Source organism: Mobula birostris, chromosome 28 (genome assembly GCF_030028105.1).
Source record: "Mobula birostris isolate sMobBir1 chromosome 28, sMobBir1.hap1, whole genome shotgun sequence".
NCBI classification, from domain to species: Eukaryota; Metazoa; Chordata; class Chondrichthyes; order Myliobatiformes; family Myliobatidae; genus Mobula; species Mobula birostris.
The window spans coordinates 28,390,095-28,398,626 of record NC_092397.1 but is presented as its reverse complement, the minus strand read 5'-3'; the positions used below and the strand labels follow the sequence as shown (position 1 = coordinate 28,398,626).

Genomic DNA, 8,532 nt, shown 5'->3' with positions numbered 1-8,532 from the left:
CCCCAAGGCTACTTAGATTCCAAGCCACAAGATGGGAAACAGGTGCCTATGATTAACTCAATCAAAACAAGGGACAGTTCGAAGACCGGGAGTCCTGAGTCCACGGACTGGACTGTGAACCGGAATGCAGACTTCACGGACCGGACCATGACATAAATTGGTTCCTGAAGGGAACAAAGAGCCATAAATTACCGATTGACGCTTGCTGAGAAGAGGGCAATAAATGGATGCTGACCTGGAGCACAGTCAACAAACAGGAGAATTCAAACCAATCAGATGGCCTACAGTCAATGACACTGGAATGGGATAACTGAACTGGAAAATATGAATATAAAAGTGGAAACTTCGAATGTGCTAGCAGCAATAACTCTTTCTAGAAACCCACCATCGCAAGGAAGAACTCCCAAGTCGGTGACTGAGAGAAGAAAGGATGGATCACTTGGCCAACTGAGATGCCCTAGTTTGGTGATATAGATGAGAAAATTAGGCTGAGTGAGTATTGGTATAGCGGGAACAGCAGAATTCCTGTTCTAAGTTGTTGGCCCGGTGTCGACACAGTTACGTTGTTGTTTATGCAGAGACAATGAAGTGCGAGTTTTGATTACAGAGTGAATTTCCTAACCTAGTTCGATAGGACTATCGATGGACAGGAACAAAAATACTCTTCCAGATGCACTTCAAAAATTCCATTTCTTATCTTGCCTAAAAAATGATCTGGTTAATTTTGGAGAAGTTGAAATTTCTGATTGCTGTAACCCTATCTACAAAATGACATTTCTGTGTGATTTGCCAGCAGATCTGCTCCTCAGAATTTTACCAGCTATGGAGAGAATTACAGTATAATCCCAGCAATGTGGTTGTTGGTGGTTATTTTATTTATTCCTAAACTCAACTCATACTTACATATTCATCGGCTTTTCTAAAGAACATGAACAATCAGAATTTTCTTTCCCATTTGCTGATGCGTGAGGCCGGCGCCATTTGCAGGAATAAAACCTGCTGCAGAGTGAGGATTGATCCGACAGAGAGCGGCTCGGGATCTGGTGGAATCACATGGCGCATGGGAGCCGCTTCACTACTCGAAACTCCCGCAACATGGAGCGACAGTGGTATAGGGATGAGCACAGCTGCCTTTCAAGCAGCTCACCCGGGTTCGATTCCCGGCGATCGCCGTGAGTTGTACCTGTTTTTCAGCACTTATCACATAAACGCATCGGTCTGGAATCACTCAGCCACATCACTTCCTTCTCTATGAAATGACATCTCTGCCCGTCGTTCTTCTGCCATTTTAGACCAGTTTTTCTGTTTCCTATTTGTCTTACCGTCATCCTGTATTGGTGTCGCCCTATCAGAGATGTCCCCCGTTTCACTTCCCACACAACTTCTCACCTTCTTTGACACAGAAAACTATCTTCTTCTCTCATCATTTCTAATTAAGTGTCAAGATCAGAAAGCGTAATCCCGTTTCATCACTCACAAATGTTTCTTGAGGTGATGAGTGTTTCCAGTATTTTCTGTTCAATCTGTTCAATACCAGACACAGCTTCATGCAGTGGAGAAAAAGATGTGTTGGACAAACGCAGAGCACAAGAGCAATTGTCGTTTTACCCGCGAAGTTCTCAACAAATCTCAGAAAGTGATGAAGTGAGTGGACGGAAATTTCAGTTAGAAGTACAAGTTTTTCTTTTTAAGTTAAATGTGTGTTGTGTACACAGGTGACGTGACGGCGATTTGCGGTAAAAAAAAAATTCTGTTGAAGAATAGCAGACGATGGCTTCGATGTGTCGGCCTCTGCATAACGGGCACAGCACATTCCCGCTGCGCTATTCTGCTGATAGGTAAATATCTCTGTTCTTCTCCTGTCTTTCTATTTGTTAATTTTGACGCTTTACCCCGATTATCTATTGTTTTGTTTGTTGGATTATTTTCCCTGTCTAATTTCCCTCGTGTCTCTCTCACGCTTTTACCTTCCTCCCCGTCCTCCTTTCCCTGTTCATCACTTCCTGCCCCATCCGGTTATTATCCGGTCTCTGTGCTCCGACCCAGCCGGATATCTCGACCCGACATTTCAGCAACGGATCTGATTTTCATTATCATTCTGGCCCTATTCCTACGGCCCTGCAGTCAGACACGCTGGTTATCTCCCTCTGTGTCTCCTTGCCTTCCTTCTCTCTGTCAGCGGGCTGTTATTTAGGCTATAAACACAGGTGCTGGAAATCCCAAACACTGAATGCCGGAGCAAATCACCAGGTCAGACAGCATCTCTGGGGAGCAGTAAACAGTCGATGTTTCGTGCGAGATGCCGCCTGGCCCGCTGAGTTCCTCCTCCATTTGTGTATGCTATTTCGGTCAGACTCCGACATAACGAGCAGCGATCGCAGTCTGAGGTGCAGTGGAGAATACACCCACACTCCGGGATTTATTTTGTCCAGTCCTGAGTCTCGTTCACCTCCCAATCCGTCCATATGATCGAATGAAGATCAGAATTCCGTCAGTTTTCAATAGTCCGCAAATCACTGGGTCTGAATGTGAAAGTGAGCTGCTGTCAGCAGTCCTCTCTCCCCTCTGTAGAGTCCTGCCGTCGGATGTCTTGCGATTCTCGTACCAGACGGTTTAGCAAGTGGTTAGAGCTCGCTCAATGATGCTCCTGTGAAATAAAAACAGATTAAAGAAGGGTTGGGGAAGTCTCACTGAAGCCAGGAAGTGGACACACCGGTGCGCTTTCTTGCTGTTCTTTGTGGCGTTCAGAGCGCAGGTTTGGTGGTCCACTCTCTCTCTCTCTTGAGGAGCCGTTTATTTGCAGTAATGAGCGGTCCCCTGGCCTAATGAATCATCTCTTTACTCTTGTCCACGTTGAGACTCAACGCATCATTGTGCTGACTGCAAACCTGACGATTGGGTTTGAGTTTTGCAATGTTCAAAATTCAATGCTCACCAGCGTGGAGATGCCGGGGATTGAACCCGGGACATCATACATGCAAAGCATGCGCTCTTCCACTGAGCTACATCCCCACTTAAAATGCAGAAGTGTTCAGGTCCAAACCTTCCTGCATATCACAATTGAGCAGTGCGACACAGATAATGTCTGATGGCCACAGTCATTCGGCCCCGAGTCTGCTGCACCATCCAGTGCGATCATACTTAATCCTTGTTCAGTTCTCTTCTTAAACACCATGATAATTTTTGTGGAATGAAACCAATTAGAATCCAGCAGAATGATCACGAAAAAGGAAACACGTACCACATTCTGAAGGATAGTTTCAATCTCGCTGTTCTGTCTATTGAATGGTTTCCTTGTGAAAAAAGATGGACGCTTGACCTCACAATCTACCTGTTATGACACTTCACCTTATTGTTTACCCGCACTGTGCTTTCTCTGTCGCTGTTGTACTTTATTCTGCATTTTATTATTTATTTATCTTGTTCTCTCTCAAGGAACTGTGTAATGATATGATGTCTATGAATAGGATGAAAGAGAAGCCTTTGTTACATATTGTATCTAGGTACGGCAGTAGAAAGGGAGCACGGACACAGAACACGGACACTAAACACGGGGACACAAAGAGACAGTTCCGAACTCAACGATAGATAGTTCCTTCTCTTGGCGTGGCAATGCTCCACTCTCACTCCAGCGGTTGAACTTGATGGGGATATTGACGAGGATGCAGGCGACGGTTTCAGGCAGGAAGGGAACGGAACAGTCCAGCAAACAATCCCTGGTTTGCAGAGGTATTTATGTGCCAGACCGAAATGAGAATCGCCCCTGCTATTTCTGCACTAACCTTCAACAGGGACAAAGGGATACCTTACGAGGTCATGAAGTATTTACACCCCAATTTGCCCCCTCTTTTGCAATCAGAGTATTGCCCATAACCTCACTAATGTTTTACCTTAGTTATATAGATCGTGCGTCCGTTTCCTGAGAAAATTAAAGTAAAACAATATTCTTTTAAGTTCTCCCTAATCTCCTTTGGTTCCATTTACAGATGACCACGCTGACCATCGTGACGGCCAATGTTGTTTCCTCGCTATCCTTTTGCTCTTAATATATCTGTAGAATCCCTTGGGATTCTCCTTCCAGTTGTCTGTCAAAGCAAACTTATACTTTCCTTTCCTCTCCTAATTTTCCCTTTAAGTGTTGTTTGCATTCTTTGCATGATTAAAGCATCATGCGTCCCTCGTCCCTGGTCTATCAAGGTGCACACTCGTGTCCCAGTCTATCGAAGAGGGCGAAATCCTCAAAACTTTCAAAATATGTAAGCACATCATTCTCATTCCACCGCTGGCTATTGATGTCACTTTCTGCAGAAAGAAGGAGCAAGTCGTTGTTCTCCATGGCCAGAGACACCGTATCTGTATCTGTATCACACAACCGACTTAATCATGGGGCGATACATTCCCCAGTCTTTTGAACAATTTTGTCCCGCGTATCCACCTATTCCTCGCCTCGGCGCCCCAGTCACTTTGTGTCGTCCCGTCGCCTCCCATAACTGAACAGGCTGACGCGCTTGGGAAGCGGATTCATCTGTGCCGGATGGACTTCATTGCAGAGATATGAAAGAGGTAGCTGAACAGATGGTGCATCTTTTCAAGAATCACTAGATTCAGAAATGTTTCCGGAAAGTGGAAAATTGAAACTCTCTCTCCACTTTTCGAAGAATGGAAGGGGGCAACAACCATATGGCCTGATTTCAGTGTTTAACATGATGTTGGAGTCCATTATTAAGCATTATTTTACAAATAAATTATTTTCTTGTCAACTGATTTTTCAATAAGGATAAAATTCAGCCATTAGGTACAAATGAAGTTAGGTGTCCTTGTGCAGGATTCCCCAAATGCTGACTTGCAGCTTGAGTTGGGAGTAAGGAGGTAAATACAATGTTCGCATTCAGTTTGAGAGGACACAGGTACAGTGTAATCTCATTTTAGAAAGGCAGAGACGAGTCACGATCACGTGATGCGTGGATTTATTCAAGAGGTAACAAGTAGGCATGGTGCAGGGTTTATCAGTAAATTTGAGTATGTTTCACAAAACAGGCAGGTCAAAAACATTTGTACACATTAGTCTCTGTACAGTGTGAGAGTGTGGGTTTCATTTCGTACCTGTCAATCTGTGGTGTAGGTGAGACTGGGGGTTCATTCTGTACCTGTCAGTCTCTGGTGCAAATGAGACTGGGGGTTCATTCTGTACCTGTCAGTCTCTGGTACAGTGTGAGAGTGTGGGGTTCATTCTGTACCTGTCAGTCTCTGGTACAGTGTGAGAGTGTGGGGTTCATTCTGTACCTGTCATTCTCTGGTACAGTGTGAGAGTGTGGGATTCATTCTGTATCAGTCAGTCTCTGGTACATTGTGAGAGTGTGGAGTTCATTTTGAACCCGTTGGTCTCTGGTACAGTGTGGGAGTGTGGGGTTCATTCTGTACCTGTCAGTCTCTGGTACAATGTGAGAGTGTGGGCTTCACTCTGTACCTCTTACTGTCTGGTACAGTGTCAGAGTGTGGGGTTCATTCTGTACCTGTCAGTCTCTGGTACAGTGTGAGTGTGTGGGATTCATTCTGTACCTGTCAGTCTCTGGTACAGTGTGAGAGTGTGGGCTTCATTCTGTATCCATCAGTCTCTGGCACAAACTGAGAGCGTGGGGGTTCAATCTGTAACTGTCAGTTTCTAGTATAGTGCAGAGGTTTAGTGCACAGTTTACCTCGAAGTAATGTTAATTCAGTTTCATTACTGCAGTTGATAAATTTTAAATCTTCTTTGAACTATTGGACACAATGATCCGCATGAATACAGTATCTCAGAATCAATGCTATCAGTCAATAACAGCATCAGACACAGGAGCAGTGTTATGTGACTGGGCCCATGGAGTCTGCTCCTCCATTCGATCGTGGCTGATTTATTATCCCTCCCAACCCTATTCTCCTGCCGTCTTTCCATAATGTGTGACACTCTTAATATTTAAGAACTTACCTACGTCCGCTTTAAATAGACCCAGTAACTTTACCACCAGAGCCGTCCGTTTTTAATATACAAATTACTTGGCTTCCTCAGCAATGAATGCCACAGATTCCTGACTTCTATTTCCGTAGATAATGCATTCCGTTCGGTGCAGTCCTCTGCCACAATCCTGTCCCAGAGAATAAAGCTGTGGGTCTGCGCCAATCTTTTCACCTCCTGCCCAACAGTGTGAAACAGCATCCGCATCTCACCAAATGGATTCATCTCCCTAAGGTACAAAGTTGAAAGATTAAACGAAATTTATTACCGAAGTATATACTCGTAACCACATGAGCATCCACTGCAAATACAATAAAACACAATAGAATCAATGAAAGACCGCACTCAAGAAAGACAGCAAACGAGCAATGTGCAAAAGACTATAAACTATGCAAATACAATAAAGGACAAACGAAATATTAATAATAAATAAATAATCAATAAATGTCGAGAACATGAACAGACTTGAAAGTGAGTCTATGGGTTGTGGGTACAGTTCAGTGTTGGGTGAATGAAGCTATCCATTCTTCTTCAGGAGTCTGATGGTTGCGGGGTGATGGACCTGTTGATGTGTTACCTCCTTCCTGATGGAGCTGTGTGAAGAGAGTATGACCTGCATGGCCGCGGCCCTCTATTCCGTGTAGATGCGCTCAGCGGTGGGGAGGGGCATAACTGTGCTGGACTGGACTCTATCCATTACGCTTTCTGGGCTTTTCCATACAAGGGCACTGGCGGTTCCATGCCAGGTCCTCTTGCCACCAGTCAATATAATCTCCACCACACATCTGTTGAAGTCTGTCAAATGTTTAGATGACATGCAGAGCGCTGCCGTGCCTTCTTTGTAACAGGAGGTGTGTGCCGGGCCCAGGAGAGAGAATCTGAAATGATAACACTGAGGAAGTTATATTTCCCCCTTCATCCTTCCCTCGCTGCTGCTCCCTCGTCCCTCACCATCCGCACTGCGCTCTCACTTGGCTTTTGACATAGATTCCCTTCTCACTTCTTTCATTTAATTTCGTGAGCTGAGTTTGTCAACTCACTCCTATAACGTTGCTTCAGTGACAGCTCAACTACCTAAAAAAAGTTCCACTGCTTCTTACGTTGTTGTCTTCCGCAGCACCGTCTCTTCAAAGGCATAACACGCTGCCAGGAGGTTATGACCGTCGCGTATTTATTGATGTCCGCATGCAACGAATATTTAGACAGGTCCTCTGAGGTATTTCCAGACCTGTTTTTATTTTATATCCCTCTGTTTTGTCACATTTAGACTTTCAGTTTTCCAGCGTAAATGTGCGTGCGTGTGTGTGTGTGTGTGTGTGTGTGTGTGTGTGTGTGTGTGTGTTTGTCTCTGTGTGTGTTGTTTGTGTGGGTGTGAGATTCACCAGCAGATATAATTTCAATTTAATATTTGGGAACTCATTCCCAGACCAGAGAAACAACTCATATCAAGAGTCTGCCTCTGGGAGGGAAAGGGTCAGTTTCGTAAATCAAAAAAGATACTTTAATTACATTTTCTGTGGCTGGTTTTGGTATGTGTTAATAGCTTTTATTGAATTAATCAATCCGAATTTTATTTTTACAACATAAGAACATTTCTCAGAATATCTACTTAAAAAGCAGAGAAGATGGCTGCACGACGCAGCACGCAGTGGCCACTCCGGAATGAATATCTGTAATCTGTCAAGCAGGGTGCCGTGCACAATCCTGATTTGATGGAGGCGGACGTGAGAAACACAGAGGAACATCTGGTGAAACTTCTGACATGTCTGTTTCGCTGCCGCTCGACTGTGCGATCCAGAATCTCCAGAGGGGAAGGCCCCGAATCCTCAGCGTTGCCTGTTGCTTGGCGGCTGGGGCCAGGGTCGAAGCTCTCGGCAGAGATGGTGCCCGGTGCTCGGTGTCGGAGGGTCGAAGTTTTTGGACGGACTCAGAATCAGCTGTGATCGAATGCTTCCAGGATGCTGCATCGGCAAGCTTGCGGCACTGGAGGTTCATGGCAGGTAGAGGTTTTCATCCTTCTACCATCTGCGTGACATGATGGGGCTATCGGGACTCTGAGACTTTTTTTTTTTACCGTGCCCATGGCCTGCTCTGTATCAAATTACGGTATTGCTTTGCACTGTTGTAAATATACATGTATGTTATAATTATGCGTCTTTTTGTCAGTTTTGGTCTTGGTCTGTCTTGTATTTCTGTGATATCATACTGGAGGAACATTGTATCATTTCTGAATGCAGGCATTACTAAATGACAATAAACGAGGACGGAGTGTCCTCATAATCTAATCTAATCAAAGATTTGGGGAGACGTTATGAGGAAGCAGATTCACCGGTTTGCCAAGTGAGATAGAAGACACGGATCAACACACACAAAATGCTGGAGGAACAGGCAGCATCTATGGAAAAGAGAACAGTCGACGTTTCAGGCCGAGATCCTTCAGCAGGACTGGAGCAATAAAAAGATGAGTGGTAGAATTAAAATGTGGGGAAAGGAAAGGATGAAGCCAAGTGAGTGCTGAAACCGGGAGGGGCTGGGCAGAG

General features: G+C 44.8%; 1 non-coding gene across 1 annotated transcript; it reads right to left on the bottom strand.

Annotated features, from left to right (window-relative positions):
- Positions 1-2,940: 2,940 nt before the first annotated feature.
- Positions 2,941-3,012, bottom strand: trnaa-ugc (transfer RNA alanine (anticodon UGC)). Its single transcript has one exon. It is a non-coding gene; the product is annotated as a tRNA-Ala (tRNA).
- Positions 3,013-8,532: the final 5,520 nt, after the last annotated feature.